The 22,545-nt window shown below is 44.6% G+C and overlaps 1 protein-coding gene across 3 annotated transcripts in view; it reads right to left on the bottom strand.

Moving 5' to 3' along the window:
* Window positions 1-22,545, bottom strand: part of TIMMDC1 (translocase of inner mitochondrial membrane domain containing 1) — a 200,908-nt gene that overhangs the window by 169,031 nt on the left and 9,332 nt on the right. The gene's annotated exons all lie outside the window — the stretch shown is intronic.

Below are 22,545 nucleotides of genomic sequence, written 5' to 3'. Positions count from 1 at the left end.
CTGAGTGCAACATGGGTCTCCAAGGAGACCCTGTGCAGGGAGTCTCAAACCCCTGCCTCACATCCTGTCCCCCTCAGATATCCAGGCTCCTATGGAGGGCTTCTGTGCAAAAGCCCGCCAAAGGACGGCGAACAAAGGAACCAAACCTGGTTTGGCGCGCAAAGTAAAACAAGAGAAAGACCTTTACAAAAAGAAATGACGTATAAACCCAGCCGGAACCAAATAAAAGTAGATGAAGTCCAGCGGATTTAAGTTTGAGGCTACTAGCTTAGCCTAAAACAGTACCAAGGCTATTTAAATAGACCGCGGTAGAAAAAAATAGGGTAGAAACCACTGCCATCAGCCAAATCTTAAAGAAAGGGGAACTAAATAATGTTCCATGAGAAACAGACAAAAAGGGATAACTATTACCCTTTCCAGTACTCTATGGAAGATAGGTTGTACTGGGTCTGTGAATTTAAAAAGACTAATAAAGTCAATGGCTACTTTACATGTTCTGGGAGACAGTAGTGAGTCCCAGAATAGGGAGTTTAAAGTGGGAAGTCTGAAAAAGACAACCCTGTGTCACTGCACTAAAGGTGCTGTGTCACAGACAGTAAAAAGATGATGCCTATGGAGTAGGTGAAGCGCCACAGTCTATGAACACAAAAATGTTAAACACACACAGCAAAACACATGTAAGAGTGGGAAGAAAAGGCTCACACTCTTACCAGGTGAAAAACAAATCCTAGAAATCCAGCAAAGCTGCTGAGGGACTCAGTAGGTAAGGGAAATTAGCCATTCTGGAGAATTCTCCCTAACACAGAAGGAAGAAATAAGTTTAGGTCAGGAAGAAACTTGGCCCACTTGCCAGTAGCCGAATAACTTTTGTCTCTATTTTGATTTTTAACAGAGAACAGGGATCCCTGATAAAAGATGTCCTCTTCTGCTACGGGTGTGCCTAGAAGTCGACGATATGCCTTTATTAATGTTTTTTTCATTTATTAAGTATTTCAAGTGTCTCTATATCTGAGAATGTCGATATAGAGAAAAAATGAAAAAAGTCCCCTTAAGGGACATTGATTGTATAGATAAAAAGAAAGCCCAGAAGACATAAGGGCTGAGAAAATGAGACAGGCAAATGCATTTATTGCCTAAAAATATTATATTACACAAATTGAATATGTTTATTGTAAACAAATCAGGTTCCAGCAGGCGCATCACAAAAGGGAGAGAATTAGTAGCTTTGATACGCAAAGAACAAAAACGTCTGATGAAGCTTTTTCTAGGAGGCAGGGACGCTCAAAACTGTTGTTTAAATCTAGTTTTGTTTAGAAGACAGGTGAATTTTTGACAGGACACGTAAAAAGGGTTTTAAGGGGCTGGGTTGAAAAAAAATATATTGATAATAGAGACATACTTATTTGTCAAAGAAAACTCATTCAGTTTTATATTACAGATGGACAACAAAGGACCTGTATGCCTCAGGAAATTAAAAGCATTGACCACGTGAGGAGAGAGAAGTCACATAGGAACCCAACTAAAAGCCCTATTAGAGTAACCATTTTTCCAAATGTTTCTGCAAAAGACTCCCTCATCCTTGTGTTCCCTTGCTAAAATGCCCCCTCTTATTGACATTTAACAGACATACGAACAACGAATACGAGTGCTCCATGGAAAAGAAGGACACTCAAAAGCGAAAGGACCGGCCTTTGGATTAAAGGGTTTAAGGACTTGCTGCAAGGCAGCCAATAAAAAAAGGAGGACAAAATCAACAGGACACAGACGGTCCAGTGATGCTAAACCGAGATGAGTCGGGTAGAAGATGTATTGAGGAGAAGTAAAATACATTTTTTAACACTGAAAACATGAATGGGCAAGACAATGGGAGCAAGGAAAAGAAAATGTTGGGGGGTGGGACTGCGGAAAGGATGTGGAATATGAGCCACGAGATGGACAAAATGTGTGCAGACAATGGGTTACCTCAAAGTGGCTGTAAAATTATCTGAGGCATTTAGTTAGTTTAAAGTAAACTGGGGAATAGAGGTGGGGCTCAGATAAAGTAAATAAAAGTAGTTTTTAGGGACACATACATGTTTGGACTAGGAGAGTATAATGTGTTAGTACTGACGTTGTAGAAATGTGTTAGGATACCTATTAGATTGAAGTAAATTGTTTATAGAAACAGGTGATTAGGTCAGGGATGTGTAGTTATATTAAAAATTGAAGAGGGTGGACATGGGTGTAGTTGTGTGTATTGAGTGGTGTTAGGGAGAATTCTCATTCTATGGCTAATTTCCCTTACCTATAGAGTCCACCAGCAGCTTTGCTGGATTTGAAGGGTTTGTTTCTATTTACCTGCTAAGAGTGAGACTTTTTCCCACTCTTAGGCATTTTTGCTGTGTGTGTTCTAGGCTATTTTTGTGTTTAACGCCTATGGGATTTTCTCTCCCCCATAGGAACCATCTTTATTCAACTGTGCTACACAGCACCCTCAGTGCAGTGACACAGGGGTGTCGTAGCGACCCCCAAACATAGACTCCATACCCTGGGACTGACTACTGTCTCCCAGGGCATGTAAATTCCCCTTTGACTTTACTAGTCAATTCTTATGAACTTAACCAGTACAACCCATCTTACTATGGAGGTACTGGAAAGGGTTCATAGTTTTTCCCTTAGGTTCATTTTCGAAGGGGTACCGTAAAGTCCCTCTCTCTAAAGTTTCTAGCTGGTGGAAGTGGCCACTACCATAAATATTCGACCGCAAATATTTTCGTATGGGATTGTTCGAGGCTACCACTTTTTCTGACAGCCTCTAACATACCGCCGGTTTATTTTATTATTAACTTTACTCCGGTAGGTTTTATTTGCCAGAACTTTAATATAAATTCTTTCTCGTGTCTTAGTCTTAACTCCTAACCCAGGTCGGGGATCCTTTGTTCGTCCGTTTGGCGGGCTTCTGCCAAGAAGCCCTCATTTCGGCGCCACTGAGTCTGGGGTGGGTCCATTGTGTGGGAGGGAGAGTAGGCCTTCTGGACAGGGTTGCCTTCGCAACCCATGTCACACTCTATCCTGATAGGCTGGAGGGTCTCCTGCCAAGATGTGGAAAAAAAGACCTTGGCCGTGAGGCCAGCGGTGTGGGCTGCACACCCGTGGACCACTCAAAAGTGGTTGAGTTCAAGTATTTTTCATACAATAATTATTCACTGTAGCCAAAAATTAAATATAGCTTTATTCATTGCTTATTCGTTTCATAAGCTTTTACACCCTCTCGGGGTATTGTGATTTAGAGGCTGGAAATGTCACATTGGAGGCCTATGCATTTCGGGTTGAAAACCCTTCCTCAGGGCCTGTGAACGTACAAATTCAAGCTGCCTTGTGGTCAAATCTACTTGCATGGTAAATGTATAATCAACCATTTGTAAATAGTGAAATAGTGAAACAGTATCAATGTCCCAGCAAAAGAAAACATCATACAATATATTCAATGTAACAAATCATCCGTGTATGCGTATATCACATTAGAAGTTGTACGTTACCAATTGAATGTCATGAGGGTCATGTATAAGCAGATCATTATCATCACAGGATTCATCAAGTTGCAGAAATCCGAAAACAAAAACAAAAATGAAACGGAAATAAGGATATGTCTATGCATAGAGCGATGTTATTAAAACCAGACTATTTAAGAAGAAATGCGACAAAGTAAAAGCAGGTAAACTGACCTGCTGCTCGCGTGTGTGTTACTAGGCTAAATAGCTTCCTTTCACGGAGACGATCGTGTCCGTATTTAAGTGGGCCTGTTAGCGAGTCTAAAAAACGAATGGTGAACTGTCAGGAGGTTAGATGAAGTAGAATGACAGGCGGCCAAACCCGGGGCTGGAAAGTGTCAGTACATGAATAAATCTCGCGCAGCGCTGAGCAGCGGCAGAATGCTGTGTGCACTCGCGTGCAGAGGGAAACTAGCTTAGTCATGAGAGGTTGCTGTGGCAACCAAAAATGCTAACGTGGTTGGATGCGCTCTGCATTGCGCTTTTTGGAAAACAAGGCGACCATCTTGGGATGGTGTTAAAGGCTCATATGGGTAATGTGATGAGTATGAAAAGCAAAGGCTCACTAGACTAGACGATGTGAAAACATAAGTATAAATAACTGGAAATAAAAGATTGTATGGGTGTGATAAAGAAATGCCTAGTTATGAAAAATTCAATCAAAAGTGGTGAGAATAATAGTAAACAAAATTCAAATGGAAAAAGAGACTGACAGATAGGCAAAAAAGAATAGTGAAATAATAATTCATATTGGTCTAAGATACTTATAGGTCTGAAGATAAAACCAAAATTAAAACTGGAAACCACAACGTAATCCTCATATGAATGTAGTGCAAAAATTGGACATCAATAATATAAATCATTTATAAAAAACAACTCAAATCAAATTCTTCATTCATCCCTTCTGGTGTCATGGACCCCAACTTTACAATCCATAACGCTTCTTTCTGGGCTCTCAATTTTTTCATGTTCGCACTCTGTCCTTTAGTGGGGATCACCTCCAGCACCGCAAATCTGAGTTGTGCTACTGTGTGGCCATTTTGAGTGAAATGTCTTGCCACGGCTGATGCTTGGTTATTGATTCGAATGCAGGATTTGTGTTCATTGATACGTACTCGTACCTTACGTGCAGTCTCGCCAACATAATACTTAGCACATGAGCATTTTAATGCGTAAATGACGTTCTCAGATAGACAAGTGGCATGATGTCTGAGTTGGATTTTCTCTCCTGTCCTTGGATGTGATATATAGGGTCCTTTGATAATGTTATTGCAGTTACCGCAACTCATGCATGGATATGTCCCAGGGTGTTTCTCAGCAGTTCTCTGTTTAGATTTCTTGCTATCCGTGTCAACCAATAGATTGCGTAGGTTGTTGCTTTTTTGATATGCAAACACAGATGGTTGTGCAAACAGTTCTCTTGTCCTCTGATCGTTTTGCAGTATGTTCCATCTTTTAAGTACACGGTCTTTAATTTGTCGACTCTGAATCGAGTATTTTGTGACAAAAATGAAATCTGGGCTCTTGCGTTCAGGTTTTTTGGACAGCAGTTGTGCACGATCTTGTGTGTCTGTTTTGGTCCTGGCAGCTAGGAGATCATCCTCAGGATATCCTCTTTCCTTGAGTTTCATGTGTAATTTGTTTAGTTCCAGATCACATTCTGCTGGGTTGCTTACGATCCTTTTGATACGCAGCATTTGACCGAATGGTAAATTACAAAGGATATTGGGTGGGTGAAAACTCATTCTGTGTAGAAGGTTGTTTCTGTCGGTAGGTTTTGAGTACAATTTTGTTAGAATCCTAGAACCGTTAATCGCTGTTTAGACATCTAAGTAATGGATATCTGGGTTGCCCATTTCCATAGTAAATTGTATTATTTTATCAATATTATTCAAATACAGTAAGAAAATGTTGAGTTCCTCTCGGTTACCTGTCCAGATCCCAAATATATCATCGATGTATCGATTCCACTTTTTCAAATGTATGCTCCATTGCGGGTGATTAATGATATGCCTGGTTTCGAAATCATACATGAACGTATTGGCATACGATGGTGCCATGGTGGCTCCCATTGCGGTTCCAGTAAGGTGTTTGTAATACGTTTCTTTGTATTTAAAACATGAATTTTCTGAGATAAATTTTAATAAGATCAAGAGGAATTCTTTGTTGGCTCCTATGCATCCTGCATCAAATAGTAATTTCTCCACTGCTTTTGTGTGGAATGCTTGTGTAGAGACTAGCAACATCTATGGTGAAAAGAATATCTTCTGTTGTGAGCTCGATTCCTTCCAGAATTTGTAGAAAGTGAGTGGTATCTTTTACATACGTGGAGGTTTGCTGAATAATAGGCTGAAGGAAATAGTCGATGTATGTGCCTAAGGGCTGTAGTATACTTTCCGTGGCAGCCACTATCGGTCTCCCAGGAGGATTAATGAGTTGTTTGTGGATCTTTGGCAGAATGTATAAATGCAGCATTTTAGGGTATTGGGTCCACAGATAGGCTTTAGTTTTGCTGCTGATCCAGTTGTTCTCCAATGCAGTATCCAATAAAGCATTGAGTTCAGCTTTAATGTCTTTGGTTGGATCGTGCGCTAGGATTTGATATGTCTCAGTATCTGACAATTGTCTCAAACACTCAGAATCATATTGTGCAGTATCCTGTATAACTATAGCGCCTCCTTTATCGGCCGATCTGATTGTTATAGAGTCGTCTGTGAAAAGGTTTTTAATAATCGATAATTCTCCTTGATTCAAATTTCTCCTTTTGGGTTGGTGGAATTGTATTTTCTTCAAGTCATTTAGTACCATATTATGAAAAATATCAATAGCTGGTATGTGCACTGGTGGATTAAATGTGCTCTTAGGTTTAAATTCAATGTATTCATTTTCATCTTGGTTGGGAGTATCCATGATATTAGTTGTTTCAGCAAAGTATGTTTTCAGTTTGAGTTTACGAACTAGTTTATACAGTTCGATCTTTGTGTTAAACATATTATTGCTGTAAGTTGGTACGAACTTTAGACCTTTTTCAAGTGTTCTAACTTCTTTGATTGTAAGGTTCCTGGTTGATAGATTAACTACTAATTCCGATTCATTTGTAATTGTGTTTTCATTCCTTGTCCTCTTCTTCCTTCCTCTCCTTGTACTCTTCCTCCTGCCAAGATGACCACTCCACTGTTTGAGTGACAACTAGGCTGTATAAATGGGGTTCTTTTTGCATAAAAGCAGGGTCCTGAGGACTGGAAGAGCAAGACGTCGCCACTGGAACTACGGAACAGAAGGGGAGAGAAGCCACAGACATCTTCAGCACCTGCACCACCGGTGAAGCCCTGCTGCAGCGTCTCACCACTTTTCTTCCACACAACGAGAGGAGATCTTCTTCGCAAGAGACTTCTTCCCTTGAGCTGGTGGGACCAACCGGTTCACCAATCGCTTCCTCGGACCTACCTTGGTCGAAGTGCCCAGCACTTGGAGGCCGGATAGCCAGGCAGCCATCCACCCGGACCGCGATTTAAAGGAGCGTACCTTTTTTTGTTTTCGTTGGGCAGCACCACGACTAGTGCAGTAACTTGAACCTTCCTCCACGACGAGAGCCTCTCTTCCTCTGCTGGATCCTCCGAACTGCAGGAACTACCAGGAACAACCGCCGCCGCAGGAGCCACTTCTTCATTTTAAAGGTACTTTGTTCCACCAGGCCTCCCTTTCTGCGCGGTAGCCCTAAAGGTGTTTTAAATCCTTTATCTACTTGTGGGGTCGGCCGCCCTTTCGTCTAACATCGTCTTTCGCCTTGCATCTACCTTTTCAATATTCGTTAACCAAAGACTTGACTGCAGCTACAAGAACATTTTTTGCTCCTAAGCTCTTGGTCCTGTACCACTGACTCTGGCACAGGCCTACTGACTCTGGCTGATTTGTTAGATCTGCTCTCACTAGATTGATTCTCAATGAGAAATGTGTTGATACACCTGAATCTTCTAAACCCCTCCTCCCTCCTACTGTTTTAACTTGTGAAGTGCCATTTTGCTCAGTTTTCAATTACTTATCTTTCTGCTAAAGTATTACTGTGCATTACTTGTTCACAAAACTTCAGGGAAGTGTTGCTAGGGGGTGTCTGAAGATATTTCGGTTTAACTTGTGCTTTCCCTCCCTTTCGCTAAATTGCTAGAGTGCCTTTTGTAGTTGGTTTTCACTGTGCCATTTTGCTCAGTTTTCACTCTACTGCAAACTTGTCTAGGGAGTTGTATATACTTTCCTTGACTAAACTTAACTTAACTTACTTTTTCAACTGTGATTTATGTGTTGAACTAGATGTGTATAAAATAAATATATATATTCTCTTTTTAATACAAAGCTTTGGTCAGTGTTTCCTTGTACCATAGTACTGTGATACCTATTGTGTAAACCCTGAATACTGCTCATCTCCCTCTTGAGATAAGTCTGACTGCTTAGCCACAGCAACCAACTAAATCTTTGTGTTACAGACTGAAGCCAAAGGGGATTTTTCTTGCTCATACCTGTAGTCTTAATCTTCTGTAGTGCTCCCTAAGGGAACTGCATAGGATTCTGCCTAACAAGTGGATGACTAAATACTATACAGAGGGCGGAGTGTAAAGGAATGAGTACCCCCTCCCTCTCAAACTGAATGTAGTGGAGACAGATCCCCTCCACCTCAAACTGAATGTAACTTATTAGGTTGATCAATGCCTTCAAATGTTGCAGAAATTAGAATTATGGTGCTTTGCAGGAAAGCGCTTTAAAGGACGATCCATGTTTATGAGGTCAGAATGTCTTGAATGATAGAAGGCTTGTTAAGTAGTACATGATAAGTATATTTTACCAAAAAATGGGATTCGGAACAGGTATCAAGTTATAGGTAAAAATTGGGTTTGTTCGCCATTTTGGGGTTCAGGACAAAGTCAGGCACTCTAAGATGGATGCTGGGCATACAAATATGTGAACTTCTGCAAAACCATGCTGAAAGGATAAAACAATTACCTCATTATACTTCAGTGAGTTCAGTAGTCAAGGACATGGTATCTGGGCTTCCTATCACTAATCTTGACGTGGGAGCGAGGTAGCAGTCAAGGGAAGATATCGGGTGCTGCATTCAGCTGGTTCAATTAGCAGAGCGGATACAGCAGATACCCATATTTGGGCCTCTGGGACAGGAAACCATGATGCTGTTGCTAAAACTGTCTCAGGACTAACGTCAGTAATGTCCCATTATAAAGGTTAGGTACAGCACACACAGTTTTAATCAGTTACAGGTATAAGTATGACATGGGAGCTTTTGTGAATTGGCAGCTCAGTCAGAGGAGGAAGGGGCGTGGCTTTGAGTGCCTGAACCAATGAGAGTGTTCTGCCTCATAGATAGGGAGCTGAGACAACCAAGAAGGGTACATAAGGAGGGACATTTTATCACTTTTAGCAGAGTCCCAGAGATGTCGTTGATGCTGTATCCTGTGTCTCCTGTCTCTTGCCTGCTGGAAGAAATAAACTTGCTGACTTAGAAAAAGTCTGCCTCAGTCTGCTGATGTGCTCCAGAGCGTTTTCTTGACCCCAGAGATGCCAATGCCCTGGAGAGAGGGTGATGGGACCCTCCTCTACACCGCAGAGATGCTGGCTTTGGTGTAGGCTCTCTTTTTAGAGCGGACAGAGAGTCTGTACTGCCTTTGGAGCAGGCGGTAGGCCAGTTTGTCAGGCGGTGCGCCTGGTGACCTCCACTTCCTCTCCGCCGCCCTACGCTTGCGGCGAAGTTGGAATCGTACCAAGAGTTGCACTTGGATTTGGGCTTCAAGTGGATCCTCATGACAGGCAGAGTGTTAGAGATAGAGAGCTGATGGTTAGAGAGGGCTGTGTCACGGTGCGAGTCAGCCAAAGGTGCAGAAGGAGGAGAGAAAGTAGCAGTGAAAGCCTCAACTGACATGCGCTTCATGGGTGGGATGACCGAGAAGGTAGGTGGCAGTGCTGGAGTCGGCTTGACCTGCGGGGAAGTGTGAGTAAGGTGGGAAGAAAGGAGAAAGTGATCATTCCAAGAGAGGGAGTGGTAAGAGGGTTAGGGAAGGGGGGGGTGGGTCTGGGGAGATGAGAACATGCAGAGTGTGCCCTGCAGAGTGCGTTGGGCCACAGGGAAGGGGGGAGAGACAGACAGAGAGACAGAGGTTGCGAAAGAGTCCTGAAGAAGGGCTGGTAGCACAAGTCTTCACGGAAGAGAAGTTGACAAGTAGAGGCAAGGAGAGAGGAGGAGAGGTCAGCCCACTCAGAGAGGAAGATGGCGACCTGGCCAGGTGGCCTGTAGATAGTGAGAGAGAGGCCAGTAGAGATAAAGAGCATGCAGACCAGGCATTCAAAGGAGGAGTTGTGCTGCATTGAAATGATGGAAGCAGGGATCCAAGTCAAGGCTACACCCCCACCGGGGCGGTTGGTTGTGGGTTCGGAGAGGATCTTGCAGCCATCGGGAAGGGGAGTGTCGGAAGGAGAGCTGGCCATGATCCAAGTCTCGTCGAGACCAAGTACATCCAAATCAAGCTCTTCCAGGAGACGGCAGATGTCAGAGGAGTGTTTGACAGCTGATCAAGAATTGAGAGTAGCAATGTGGAGCAGGTTGCCACATTTGAAGGACTTCCTGGGAAGGGTACAGGCCAGAGGTACACCCTGCGGAAGTGTTGGAGGTGCCTGAGGATGAGCAGAAGAGGAAGGAAGAGAAGGCAGGGTAGTCGGAGAGGGAGAAGAGAGTGCCGAAGAGGTGGCAGAGGAGCCAGAGAGGGGTAAGAAGGGATAGCAAGAGAGGAAAGGAAGTTGATAAGGCGCGGGAAGCATCTATCAAATGAGAGGAGATTGGCCTGAGGGCCCTGGACCAAGAAGGTGCCATTTAAGTAGACATTAAAGATGGTCTTAGAAGTGGGCCAGGAGGGCCTCCCACTGGGTGCCACCATTAACGGGATAAGAAGAAAAAGGAAAGGGAACAGAGACTATATGTTGGTCCATAGGCCTTGAGAGAGAGAATGACAAAGAGTATGTCAGTAAGGGTCTGTCTGGAGGAAGCACTAGTATAGGTATCAGCGATGGGGATGCCTGGGTTGGAAACCAGGATGTCCCTTTTGAGCTTCTTCTTGGCAGACCTTTTGAGAGGTATAGGATAATCGATAGAAAAGCAGTTTAAAAAGATAGGCGTGACCCTCACTGACACCACTATGCCAGCACTGCAGGTTCCAGTCTTGGGGCATAGACAGAGAGGACAGGCCTTCTCTATCTATGCCTCAAAACTCTGGAAACTCCTCCCCCATCCACATCAAACTCACCTCTTCATGTTCAGGAAGGAGCTCCTGCCCACACACCCTCCACTCCCAACCCTAACTGAGACTGGATGATCTGATCCCCACTGTTTCCTCACCTGGTTGCTTCTTGATCTCTTGATGGATAATTGCCTGCCCTCCTCGGTTAGCCTCCACACTCCCTTGTTTCTCTACTTCCCTCACCTTGTTCTTCCACCTATGTTTGGAAAGTGCTCTGTTTCTGGCTGAAGCTAGGCTTGCGCTCAATAAATACCCTAAAAACAATAATAACATACTACTGTAGATGTAGCACAGCTGCCCCTTCCTATTAAGTGTTCTCTCTGTGGATAATATAAAGAAGCTTCACGTATTCTCAGCATCAGTATTTTAAGTATATTTGTCATTGTGCTGCACAAGCTCTAGCAACAGACTGCTACTTATGCTAACATGCCAGGATACACGTGGGGGAATGTATTTTTGTATTTGTATCGTGCACCGAACCCTGAGGTAACTGGGTGCTGGAAAACTTAAGTGTTACAGACAATTGTACAGAAATGTAGCCGTCAATGACGTAGACCCTTGGTTACAGTTGGGTCTGTAATGTCAAAAGCATTGTTAAGTTGGTTTGGCATGCATTTCATTAGAATAATAATAAAACCCAGGTTTTATAAAGCACTTCATATTGGATTACTCCTGCTTCTAATCTCTATGATAGTAGCTACGGATAGCTACAGATAGTAGCAGCTATTATTAACCAGTTTAATGCAACTTCATGTGTCAACCTCAGAATGATAAAAGGACCTCAACAAGATTAAGGGACTTTGAGAAGATGAAGGTCTAAGTCTGCCCTTTCAAGATTCACACGTGCAAAGTGTGGGTTAGCCCATGTCCATGTCTAGTGCTTACCCCACAAGCTATTTGTATTTGTATTTATTTATTTATATAGCGCACCAGGCCCAGGGGCAACCCGGCGCATAACTTGGATACAACATGATAAATGCATAACATGGCAGTATAACAATGTTTTTACAGTAGAATTACAAGATTTTGCAATCAGGAGAGTAGCAGTAAGAAGCTAAGCAGAATGCAAAAACAAAGGTAGGTCAGAGTACAAATAGGGCAGTGAGCAGTGTTAGATGTCTTGGGAGGACAGCCAGGCTTTGGTAAGGTGTTTGAATTTCAGGAAGGAAGGTTCTGCTCTCAGCTCATTAGGGAGTGAGTTCCAAAGTTTGGCTGCCAAGATAGGGAAGCTGGTTCCACCTGATCTTTGGAGATGATTGAATCGTGGGATGACAAGGCAGTTGGCTTGAGCCGATCTGCAAGGTCTAGTGGAACTATGGAGGGCAAATCTGTTCGTCAAGTAACAGGGTGCTTGGTTGTGAAGGTATTTATGGGTGAGAGCCAAAGACTTCAAGGAAATGCGGTCTGGGATAGAGAGCCAGTGAAGGTTACGCCTAGTGTCAGATATGTGCTGGCGCCTGGGAATGTTGAGGGCCGCTCTAATCGCATTGTTTTGGACAATTTGTAACTTATTTAAGTTACAGCGATTGGTACCAAGGTAAAGGGCATTACAGTAGTCGACCTTGGACAGTACGAGGGTCCTGGCCAAGGTCACACAGTTAGCTGTAGAAAGGAACGGGCGACATGCAGTAATAAGCTTACAGGTATAAGCTGCTGCTGATGAGACTGAGTTAGTTTGTCTAGTCAAGGATAAGGTTGAATCAATGTAAATCCCTAAGGTTTTCGTGTCCTTAGCAATAAGGATGGTATTCCCATCAATGGTGAAGGACTTAAAAGCAGGGTCGAGTTTAGTGAGTTTTTGTGGTGAGCCAAGAATGAGGAGCTCTGTCTTTTCATCATTTAGACACAGTCCGTGTTGAGCCATCCAAGCTTGGATAACCTGGTAGATGGCGTTGATGGCGAGGGAATCAGTAGTGTAGTCACCTGTGATAGGGATTAGTATCTGGGTGTCGTCCGCGTAATTGGTATACGTGACACCCAGATGGTCCAGAATATCAAAAAGGGGTTTGGTGAACACGTTATATAACGTGGGCGAGACACAGGACCCTTGAGGCACGCCACAGGAGCCCGGAGCAGGTGGGGCGGCTGCTAGTGGAGAGAACACACGCATTGTTCTATTATTGAGGAAGGAACTGATCCAAGTAGAGGCTTTGTCTGAGAAGTGAACAGCTGATTTGAGGTGGTGACAAAGAATTTTATGATTAACAAGATCAAAAGCAGCCGAGAGGTCCAGGAGAAGTAATAGCGCAAGTTTGCCTTTGTCTTTGAGATCTTCGATCTGCGTTTTTAAATTGATAAGGGCAGTTTCAGTGCCGTGGCGTGGCCGAATCCCCGATTGCCTGAGTCCCAGAAGTTTGTTTGATTCAAGGTATTCTTGAATTTGTAGGTACACCGCACGGTCAAGGATTTTTAGTAGAAATGGGACAGTGGTGATTGGCCTATAGTTTGTAGGTATGCTGGGGTCCAAAGTAGTTTTTTTCAGGAGCGGGATGACCCACGCATCCTTCAGGTTGTCCGGAACAATCCCAGAGCTAAAGGAGGAGTTGATGAGCGTAGTGATGATGGGTGCTAGGTCGTGCGCTGCTTCCTTAATAATAGGCGCAGGACAAAGGTCACCATGGCAGTTGGAAGCTTTAAGGCTAGCGATGATCTTTTCCACTTCAGGAATGGAAAGTGGAGAGAAGCTAAAAGGAGTCAGAGAGTCAGGGATGGAGTAGTTTATGGTAGGTATAAGGATCGGTAGAGGGTTAGATTGGAGGCTAGTTTGTTTGTTATTAATTTTAATTTGGAGAGTGGCAATTTTGCCTAGGAGAGCCTCTTGGATTTTGGAGCACCAGGTGCTATCTTTGGTGCAGGTGTCAGGTGTAGTGACGGGAGTTTCAAGTTCTTTTAGGATTTTAAACAGTTCTTTGGTGTTGGATTTGGCTTGTTCGATACGTTTATTGTATGCGTCTTTTTTTGCCTGGAGTATGGCTTCCTTGTAGTTAAGGGTGGCCAGGAGTAGACATGATTTGTTGGCTGGAGAGTGGTTACTTTTCCAGTGAGATTCCGCAATTCGTTTTTCTTTGCGTAAAGTTCTAAGCTGGGGTGTGAACCAGGAGTTCAGGTGGGCTCGAGGTTTGGATTTTCTCAGTTTAGAGGGTGCGATGGTATCTAGGGCTTTAAGCATAGCCCGATTAAAGCCGTCGACCAAGGCCGTAGGGTCAGAGCATGAAAGAGCCTGGTCATTGAGAGCTGGAAGGAGGAGAGGGAGAAGTCTGTCGCAGGTGATATCACGTTTATTACGGGTGGCCGTAGCAGGTGCGATGCTTGAGTGGCTGACGGGTTTGGACTCGATGTTGAATGTAATTAGGTTGTGGTCAGTCCATGAGCACTGGTGGTTAGAGGTGATGTTGATGGGACAGTTATGGGCGGCTAGCCAATCAAGGGTTCTACCCTTGTCATGGGTGGGTTGGTTTATGAACTGTGTGAATCCAGCATTCGTAAGGATATTGTCAATAGTCATGGCAGCAGTGTCCTAGGTTGAAATCCCCCAATATTGTGACCTGGGAATTGGTTTTGGTGTTGAGAGTGAAGATGTTGGAGAGGTCCTCCGCGAAGGTGGAGAGCGGGCCGGGTGGCCGGTAGAGTAGATGGAAGGTGATAGAGTGGTTAGGGGTTATAGCCAGTTTGGCTGTCAGTGCTTCCAGAGTGGAAAAGTGGTGTGTGGCCGAGAGGTGAAAGTTTAGAGCATTTTTATGGATGATGGCAATGCCACCACCTTTGGATTGATTGGAATTACGATCATGTCTAATAATGTTATAGCCTGGAGGGATGGCGAGGGAGAGAAGAGGACCTGAGGCTGGATGGAGCCAGGTTTCGGTGATTGCTATAAAGTCAAGGTCGATGTTGAGGATGAGGTCCGCTACTTCAAGGGCGTGAGCCGAGAGTGATCTGGCATTGATAAGCGCACCTTTGATATTGCTCAAGTTAGAGGAGTTGGAAAGGGATGGTGGAGGATTAGGCGTGAGTGTAGGCGGTGTGGGGGTCTGGGGGGGTTTGCTACGATGCGCAGAGTGATGGGAAGCGTGGGTGAGTCGTGCGCCAAGTCTAGCATTTCTCAAGGTGATGGAGCAGGGTATGTTTGGTAAAGGTCTAGTAGCGAAGTGTTGGATCCAGAGGGCTGGATTGTTAAGGTAGGGGTTGGTGTGGTGAGCGAAGGATGGCATAGTTGTGGTGTGATGCAGTTGAGAGTGGCGGACAGGGGTGGTGGTGTGGTTAAATACGGTCCAACCTGAATGCAGTATAAGGAGGAGAAAGGTAGGCAGTAATCTAGTGGGTAGGGCACTGAAAGTGTACAAGGGTGAGTATATAGCAGTTAGGCTATTGGTGAGGGGCATGTTGACCTAGTATGGTCTAAGAGCAAGTGGTCTGATAGTGGCCAGAAGGGCGACCATAAGGCACAACACAAATGCAGTGGTCAGTTAGCGACCATAAGGCATAACACAATTGCAGTGGTCAGTTAGCGACAATAAGGCACAACACAATTGCATTGATAGCGATAATAGTATGTGGCTAGTTATTGACCCTGTAGCTCAGAGGTCTTCAATCTGTGGGGCGCGCCCCCCTTGGGGGGCGCGCCACCATGCCTGGGGGGGCGCGTGATGCCTCCCAAAAGAAAATGAAAACGAGTAAGGTTTTTATTTGATTTTTTTTTGGCCGCACTGAACTGAGCATGTGCAATGGGGAGCCACTGGCTCCCATGCACATGCTCAGCCAGTGCGATGTGGTGGGGGCGTGGCCATGGAAACAGGAAATAAACGCAGCCTGGACGCGCGCTTTCCTGCATTTGGATCGCGCGTCCAGGCTGCGTTGTGGTGTCCTGTGTTCCCTGTTGTTGTTGCTGCTGCTGCCGCCGCCGCCGACGAGTCCGAGGTAAGTGACTCGTTCCGCTTTATGTTTAACACGGCTCCCCCGTGGCAATCTGCCATGGGGGAGCCGCGTTATTAATGCAGCACCGGTCCCCCTGCGCCCCTCTCTCCCTGCATCCCCCACATTGGGGGGCATGCATGGAGGAGAGGAGGCAAGCGGGGGACCAGAACTGCTCTGCTGGTGTTTTTTTTTACAACGCGGCTCCCCCATGGCAGATTGCTGGAGCCCAGCAATCTGCCATGGGGGAGCCGCGTTGTTAATGCAGCACCGGTCCCCCTGCGCCCCTCTCTCCCTGCATCCCCCACATTGGGGGGCATGCATGGGGGAGAGGAGGCGAGCGGGGGACCGGAACTGCTCTGTTGGTGTTTTTTTTTTACAACGCGGCTCCCCCATGGCAGATTGCTGGAGCCCAGCAATCTGCCATGGGGGAGCCGCGTTGTTAATGCAGCACCGGTCCTGCTTCATTTGCCATGGCTGTGTTTCCAGTCATCCATTGGATCCCTAGCTTGCGCAATGCTCCTCGTTCTGGAAAAAATGTGTTGGTTAAACCAGGGCTCTCAACCTTCACCCGCCAATAGCGAGTGATCATGGGGAGTATATATATGGTGTGCATTTGGCGAATTGAAGTGGTGAGTGACTTCTCATGCCTGGTAGTAACTTGCAGCTTGAAATTTATTTCTCTGGATATGAAGTCAGGTTCGTTTTCAGTGTTGGTCCTGTTTGACAGATGATTTACTGACTTTTGGAGAATGTTTTTCAACTTTTGGTGGTACCTTTTTTCTTTCCCAATTCTGAGGTTGATACTCCTTTCGGCAAAGCCTCTCCTACAAACTGATGGCACTTGGCCATAACTAAGGTTCTTGGCTCTAGGGAAAATCCCCAAATGGTATGTAATACCACATCTGTCACTACTGCAAATTCAACTACTACACTAAGCTCATTTCCTTTCTCCTCCCCTAAACGCAAGCTATCTATGGACCCCTAGTCAATGCTTGCCCTCCTCGTTCCTGCTCAGATTGCGCTACCGTTCCATTTTTCCCAAAACTGAGAGCTCTGCCATCCACCACCACCACCCCTTGCCGGTATGGATTTCACAAGGCCCCATTTTCTTCATGCCGTATGCCACCTCTCACTGCAATATTGGGTGTTTTCGTTTGTGTGAAATAAATACCCAACACTATTTTTAGTCGAGTCCTCTGTATTATAGCAAAATAATCGGAATGCTTTGTTCACAAATATTTGTCCTCATCTGATTTGAATCATTGCAAGCAATGATTTTGAAACAACGTGGTGTGTGGCATGCACTCCTTCGTTGGGGGCACCATTATACTCCAGCGCCCGATAACCGTTCGCAACCGAGTAACATTTTGGAGTACATGTGTATAGGGGGGGCCTGGGGGTCAAAAAGTTTGAAGACCACTGCTGTAGCTTAATGCACATCGTGGGATACAGTGTACACGGGATATGAGTAGTCAAGGATAGCATAATCAGGTAAGGCAGCTGTATGCAGCAAGGCAAGGTGGTACACAGTATGCAATTATGAGCAGATGCACATTACTGTGAATGTGGTAGACCGTAATCAGACAGTGAGTACAGGCTAAATAAACAGAGCAAGGTAATGAACTGCCGGTGAATTCACTTTAGTAGCAGACGATGTTGCAATGGACAAGTTTAGTGCCACTGGAGAGCACATGGGATGAGCAGACAGTGAGTGCACAGGGCATGTGCTCCTCTTAGGTGGGCAATAAGAGAACGAGCAGATGGCAATCAAGTCACGTGGTGATGCTAATCTAAGGCAATGACTTACACAGGGAGGATGGAGCATCCACTCCAATGCAGGTTATGGTGTTGGGCGTGCAGTGCGTAGTCTGCGCAGCTTGACAGTGAATCGGCGCACTGAGAAGGAGAGTAGAGTTACCCCATTAAGTTGGGATCGGCATACGATCGGCATAGAACAGGCGTAAAACAGGCAGCAGCCTTCGTTCCTTGGGCCTTAGTGAACGTGGGCCGGCTTCGCCTGCCGGTGCCCAATGGGGAGTAAGAATGCTCAATAGCCAATCAGCGGATGCCGTTGGCTTGTGCAGGGAGTCTGTGTGGGCAGATGAGACTCCAGGAAGCGACGGTCGGCCATGTTGGATGGGGGCACTTCCTCGTGCTCCGGAATGAGGCAGAAATAAACAAAGAGGTGCTCCTTAATACTATGGACCCAGCTCAGGGTGGACATTCCTTCCGTTTCGGATACAGCAAATGCGGAGCAGAGAAAACTATTATATGGAGTACTAAAACTTAAAACCCCACAAACTACTCAGAGTTATGCTCCAATTTAGGAGAGGTTACTTTCATTAGATATGCAGTAGCAGCAGCTGCAAGGTCAATACTGGAGGTAACACCAGCAAAACACATCAAACAATCCTGATCATACGTACCCCTCCCCAAAGCATCGCCATATTGATATTGAATATACTGCAGCCCATGAGCACAGCAAAATAATTCATGACTTCATTACCGAAGCCTTTCACACCTTCAAATTATTACAATGATTCTCTGTGTGAAAGGAGTTAGGCTCTAGAGGTTCTGGAGCCTAACACTCCCTACACCTCCCAGAAAATATAGGATCCCAATTAAACTATAAAAATATATCAGTAATTCATTTGAAGCGAGGTCAGCTCACACTGAGCTATAAAATAGCTGTGTATGCAGAATTACATAAACAAAAGGCTTCTGCAGCAGTTAGCAGAGCTGGGGATAATTCTCACTTTTGGGTGACAAAGCCTGGGAGGGCTGGCAATTTTTGGCGTGGGACAAGTATAATTTGCTAGCCCCTGGTGCACTGGCCCAAGCCCACAAAGCAGTGGTTCCAACTTCCAATAAAAGTAAACTCAATAACACAAAGTCTCAAGTGTATATACATAAAGAAAATATATATAGCAATTCATAACATCAACAATAATATTCAGTTCCTATTGGTAAACTGGGTGAACTGCCCTTCCCCAGGTTTCAAGGTAAATTCCAACTTCAGTGTTCAACAAAAAGAAACAAGGATATCTGTATGTGTGATACAGTCTTAGTTCAGTTTTTAGTTCCGTTTTTGGTTCCTTCAACGTCAAAGTTAAGGTTCTGTTAACCAAAGTTCCAACAACAGAAAAGCTTCTCTTCTTGGTGAAATACAGACTTTACACTTCATCAAAGTAGCATCAGTGTTATTCTTGGCCACGATGCTTTACCACAACTTCCAGTTGTCGAAAAGAAAACACCACAGTTTGTTGTTAGATTAAAGTAAATGCAACTTCTGCAAATGTTAATGAAACATAGTTCCTGGTTAACTCTTAATATGTCTTTCTTTACAAGATTGGGGTCAAAGTAGGTATCTTTGTCAGGATCACTTCACAACATGTCTACTTCTACAACTCTCAGCTTTGAGCAACTTCTACACCAGTTCACCATAAGGGTATTCCCCTCGGTATCACAGTAGTCTTATTTGAGCTACTGAAATGTAATGATTGTATACATGTATTATCAAGATCTTCATTAGCGGGGGGAAACCCCTCCAAACTACAAAAACACAGGGGATTCCCTCCACAAAGTCTACCAAGTTCAAATATGTGCTTGCCCCAATACAAAGGCCCGCCCCACGTCTGCCTCTTTCATGACGTATAGCAGCATGGTGAATGATTTTATGCCCATCAATCATAAAATCTCTAATGGAAAAAGTGTCTTGGAATGCAAATATATCTTTCTCCAAAAGTACTTTCAAGCCGGATCCATTACATAAAAAGTAGCGGTAACCCCTTGTATTACAAGAAAGCAGCGTACATTTCCCACAGACTACAGATCACAGGTTTTCTTCTTCCAACATTCCGGTATCCAGCATTCAATTTGGCCCAACCTCAGGCCCAATTCTGTTTTTGTCTCAGAAGATAGCAGGCATAATCGCTCTGCTGTATGACCTTGTTTTGACTCAATTGTCGTACTTAATTTGGGATGCATAATTTCCATAGGAAAGGGGGATACCTCATGTTTACGACGAACTATCATATTGAACCCAGTTTTTGTACTGATGCAAAGTTTACGCAAAGTAGTTTCACAACCAGAGGAGAAACAAACTCCACCAACACCCAATTTTCCAGACAACCAGATTCAGGCAGCTCTACATGCTTGATATCTGTAGTGACTAATGATTTTAAAGACGCAAGTTGTTTCGGTAGATGCAATAGAAAGCTACGATTGACAAATGGACTTTCCTTAGTAGAATTAATTTCTATACATTGTATCCACTTGCTCACTGGTGGCTTTGCTGGGTCCAGGATGAGATTGATTGAGTTACTAATCGGTGCCTTATATGGCTTTGTAAATTGCTGGCCGCTCTGTGTACTGCAGTATCTGAAATGGGATGATGTGTCATCTTGTATTGAAGTCACGGCTTCCATTTCAAAGCTTCTTGCTTTCCATTATCGTCCTTAAAATGGACCCATTTATCTAACTTACCCCTTCTCAGTGTAGAATTCCTTATCTGTGGGTCTTCGTATAGTACCATGAGCAAGGTTCTTGGATTGCAAGTTTTGGCTTCTCAATGCACAAGGCTGCTTTTTCATCCCATTTTCATCAGCTTCTTTCCCCATTTTCGTTTTAGCCGCACGTTCACCGTTTTCATTTGTTTTCAAGTTTTACTCCTTCCTCTCTTTCTTTTGCCAATACGAGGTAAAGGGTGTTTGATATTTCCACCAGTAGTATCGTTATCTTGACTGATTGCCAGCGACTGAATCAGTCCATTTCTTGAGGAGAGTAAATAGAGTTACCCTCTGAAATAGTTCTTTGAGTGTTTATAGCTGACTCTGCAAACATCTCCCCAGAGGTTTCCATCAATGGCCCATCCTTGACTTCTAATCTGGGACTAGATTCAGTGCATGGTGTAGACGATGGGAACGAAGAACAGTCCCATGAAGAGTTACTAATATCGGGTCTTCACTATGGGCCAATGTTGACCACTATTGCAAGTATCATTTTAGTTCCCTCAGTTCACTGGCCATTTTAGAACACATGGCAAAAATTGCATCCACAGTGGCCGCCACCCCAAGTTTGTCATGGTTACTCCTTCAATGCTATTAGACAGACGTTTCCATCTCGCTGTCTGTAGATTCGGAGAGGACTTAAATGTCTTGCAACCTAGATAGGTCAGCAGAAGCTGACAAATTTGTGCCAATTATGTTATTAAATTCTTGTGAGGGTAAAGCCGTTGCTTCTGCCTACGTGCCACCAACGCTATCCTTTTGAAGATTTAAGCACACGTTTAAAAGTGAGTGATTGTTATCAATTAAAGGTGAGTTATGACTGTTTACTGGTTGGTTATTAAGACGCAGCGGCAAAGCAAACGTAATTCCTCCCAAATGTTCTAGTGGAAATGTATTTGCAACCGTTACCTGAAAGAAACCAGTCTAATGAATTTTGTTATTCTCTTATTTTTATCCCCTTTAATGTAGGCAACGCTTGATTTCCGGTGGCCCTCGTGTCCGATTCCAGAGCCTTCTGGGATTTCTGTGTGCGGTTACTCCATCACAACGCACAAGTTGTTTTATTCAAAGATTTCATTTTCGAAAAGCAGGCACTCCCAAAAGAGGACAGAACACAATAGAGATGGACGATGCACTTTACACAAGTTACTGTATCCTTTTAAAAATCACTCATCGGGTGAAGTAACTCTATATTCCAAGCATGCCGCGTCCCTGGCAATGTCTCCTTGGGTACAGTCTTAACGGTCCCAACTGCCAAATCTACCTTGTGCACTGCTTAGCGCCGGTATATGAGGGGTAAACCTTCTCCTTGCCCCAGGCTGACACATTCACCAACAGCTATGGGGGACTAACTGTAGTTTTAACAAACTTACGCTTTTCCACAGTGTCCGCTCCTTTGCCGACATGGCATATCCCAGTACAGTGCTACAGGCAGCTTCTACTGCCAAGACTGCCCTTTACTGTCCTCTATTACTTGGAGGCAAAACCACTTGCAGTAGCCTCACTTCACGAAACAGATAAGGAAATGTGCAAATGTACAACTCCAATTTCTAATAATTGTGAGGAGGTCACTGTGATGCTGGAAATGCATCGGAGGGACAGGGCCTCCGTATCCTTGTCCTTTACTGCTTTTTATTGTGTGTTCTGTCGTGTTTTCCGTGAAGGAGTTAATGTGGGACTCCTGGCGGTGCAGCTCTCTCTTTTGGTTTTGGTGAACGGACCCAAGGGATAGCCTTATGGCACCCATGGGTGGGGGTACAACCCTGTGCACCTAGTGTATGTTTTTGGGCACCTTTGTGTGACCCACAGAGCAGGGTACGGGCTGGTGGCAGCTCCGTGCTGAAATGACTAGTGCCTTGAGCATCTTCCATTTTGGGATGCCCAGGCCCTGTCATTGGAATCGGTAGATTCCTGATGGAGACAAGATGGCCCCTGTGGCCTCTTGCCTTCCATCGCCTGTTACCTGGATCTTCCCGAAGTCCCAGGAAGCGCTGACTCTGTCCCTTCCCCCTGACTGGCTGTTGGGTGGAAGTTCCATATATGGTAGTATAGGGAAGTGCCGACCAGACTGGCTGGAGCCTTCCCAACGACTGTATGTTGTGGGTACACCTGTGGGTGGACCTGGGTGAATGGAGTGTGTGACGAATATGCACTTCTTGTTGTGGATGTCTGGTATCTAGTGTTCTCAGTTTGCCCTAAAAATAGGGAATGTCCACTTTTGCAATGAATGTTCGTATTTTCGTGAAGATTCAAATTAGAAACTGTGCGTCATTTTCTTAAAAAATATATTTTTATTTCACA

Source organism: Ambystoma mexicanum, chromosome 7p (assembly GCF_040938575.1).
Source record: "Ambystoma mexicanum isolate Mex_15411 chromosome 7p, UKY_AmexF1_1, whole genome shotgun sequence".
NCBI classification, from domain to species: Eukaryota; Metazoa; Chordata; class Amphibia; order Caudata; family Ambystomatidae; genus Ambystoma; species Ambystoma mexicanum.
Note: the sequence above shows the minus strand (reverse complement) of the source record. Positions and strands in the feature narration are given on the sequence as shown.